At 55.6% G+C, this 2663-nt stretch overlaps 1 long non-coding RNA gene across 1 annotated transcript; it reads left to right on the top strand.

Annotated features, from left to right (window-relative positions):
• The first annotated feature begins 457 nt into the window (after positions 1–457).
• On the top strand, positions 458–2194 carry LOC121141469. The gene is made up of 2 exons (XR_005878400.1): positions 458–657; positions 820–2194. It is a non-coding gene; the product is annotated as an uncharacterized LOC121141469 (long non-coding RNA).
• The last annotated feature ends 469 nt before the right edge of the window (positions 2195–2663 follow it).

Below are 2663 nucleotides of genomic sequence, written 5' to 3' on the forward strand. Positions count from 1 at the left end.
TGGTTCCATTTCCGGAATTCACAGTGTGGCTCACAACACCCTTTTCTGGCCTCCTCGGGCAGAGACTACATCTAGTGCACAAAAGCACCCATACACATAAAACAAAAGGTTAAAAGAACTAAAAAAAAAAACAGCAAAATTCTGATCTGCTAGCAGTAGACTTGGCAACACATCAGGCATTTTCAAGACCCTTCCAGAGATGGGGGGAGGCAGAGGCCGACAGCCTAACAGGACTAGAGATGCCAAGAACATGAGAGATTTGGGTTAAATCCTCCAAGTGTAAGCAAATATCTGCCCACCCCAAGTCTGGTGGAAGGGCCAGGGCTCTGCTCCATTTCCCAGAATGAATAGAGATGGAGAGGTCTGCCCAGTGTGCCTGTTCTTCTGCAGATGCCCTGCTGTATCAAGTAAATCCATGAGAAGCAGCAGTAATGTAATGGGGTGAGGGAGAGGCGTGTCCAAGCTGCTGCAAAGGAGAGCTCCAAGCACAGAGTTTATATTTGTTGATGTTTCCCAGGTCTGGACTCCGGGGTAACCTGCACCACTTTATTCCACGTCAAAGGAAGAAACCCATTGTCCTTCTATGCAAAGAACAGATCATCAGAGGCCAGTACGCAGCTCCCGACACGCCTGCGACACGGCGGTCTAGGAGGGGCGGTGAGTCGGTCGGAAGCTTCCACGTGGGGGCGCTGGAAGGGCGTAGGAAGGACGGAAGTTGGGTTCGGTGGCGTCCCCAGACCCACAGCGTCTTCTCGGCAGCCGAGACCTCTTACCCTAGTTCCCAACCCTGCCATCCCCCATTCCGATTCCTTGCTCTAGGAGGTGAACGAACACTGGAGCCCAATGCAGATCCAGGTTCGAGTTCCAACTCTGCCACCCATGGCGCCTGGCCTCCTGGAACCGGCCTGTGCAACGGGCCCACGACCCCCCTCCTCTGGCCGAGTGGGCGCTTGGAAGCGTCGGCTTCCTGCCCGCAGCTCGCCCGCGGGATCTAGTGTTTCCCTTTTCTTCCTCGTCTTTTTTTTTTTTTTTAATCCCTTCTCGCTTGCATCTTTTTCTTCTCCGCAATCTTGGCCAAACCGCAGCCTTTAGCAATCCTTCGCGCCCACCCGGCGCCCAGCGAGCCTCACCGCTGCCGCGGCCCGCCCCGCGGCCAGAGCGCCGCCCCGTACCAGCCGCCCACACGCGGTTGTTCCGGACCTGAGCCAGCCGGCATCGGTGGGTGAGGGCTGCTGCCGGCCTCAACCGATAGGGTGCACTGCTCAGCTCGGTCGGTCCTGGGCGCTGCCCAGCTCGGTCGATGGAGGGCGCTGTCTGCCCGCGTGAGCACGACTTCTATGGGTAGTGAGGGAGTCTCTACCTGCCGAAGCCCCGCCTACCCAAACCTGCCGGGGCCCCGCCTACCCCAGCCTACTGGACCCCGCCCACGCTGCGTTTTTCCGAGAATCTTACCCAACTAGACAGGCACGCGTTTCCCCTCCGGTGGGCTTGTCCTCCTTCGGTGCCCCAGCCCAGCAGCCTCCCGGACCTCAACGTTGCAGCGAAGGGGACTCATCGGCCAGAGCCTCGCCCGGGTGGCCGACGACACTGGGGTGGGGCTGCGAACCCGGTCGCCGGGCATTCCAGCCCCTGCCTGACCGCAAACCTAGGGCGATGCTGCAAATAGCCGCGGTTTCCAGCTGGTGTCCTGCCTCCCTCTCGGCCTTCCGGACCTTTGGGGTTTTCTCTCTCTTCTCTCCGCCCTCTCATCTGACCGATGTATCCCGCCTCGTCCACAGTGCGTCCACCACATCCTGCCCCAGGCATGGTGGTTCCTTCGCCAGCGAGCTGGGGAGCCTCAAGACCAGTGCTGAGCCTGCGAGCACTTTACCCAATCATTCGTGAACTACTTGACCCACCCACCCTAGGAGGTTTACAGACCGGGAAACTCAGACTCAGAAACTCTCCACGGGCTAAAATCAATCTGACTGTTCCTGCAGTGGGAAGGCTATCTCCCAGGCCTGGCACTGGTATCTAGGATGATCAAGCCTGACCTGCCTGTTTCCACATCTGTAAAACGAAGAGGGGAAAAGTGGTGACTTTAAGGAAGAATTAGTTAAGGAAGATGATAGAAAGCCCCAAACAAGAGAAGAGGGTGGAGGCATTGATGTCTTGCCCATGGGGGCACTAAATAAAAGACAGGGTGACTTCCTGAGCCAGAAAGTCCTCATTGTAGCATGTGCTGGCGTTCTAAAACAACTTCATTGTAACCCATCAGAGATTTCTGGTGATGGGGTCAGGCACAGTGTCTTCCTTCGTCATCTTCCCATGCAGTCCCAATAATAGTAATAATGGTTAGCAGGTCATGGTGGCACCTGCCTTTAATCAACTCTCAGAAGGCAGAGGCAGGTGGATCTCTGATTTCAAAGCCAGCCTGGTCTACAGAGAGAGTTCTGGGAAACCCAGGGCTACACAGAGAAGCTTTTTTTGTTTTGTTTTGTTTTGTTTTTCAAGACAGGGTTTCTTTGTATTGTTTTGGAGGCTGTTCTGGAACTTGCTGTGTAGACCAGGCTGGCCTCGAACTCACAGAGATCTGCCTGCCTCTGCCTCCCGAGAGCTGGGATTAAAGGCCTATGCCACTAATGCCCAACTTACAGAGAAACTCTTATCTCAAAAAACAAAAG

This window comes from Mesocricetus auratus, unplaced genomic scaffold (genome assembly GCF_017639785.1).
Source record: "Mesocricetus auratus isolate SY011 unplaced genomic scaffold, BCM_Maur_2.0 Super-Scaffold_100007, whole genome shotgun sequence".
Lineage (NCBI taxonomy): Eukaryota > Metazoa > Chordata > Mammalia > Rodentia > Cricetidae > Mesocricetus > Mesocricetus auratus.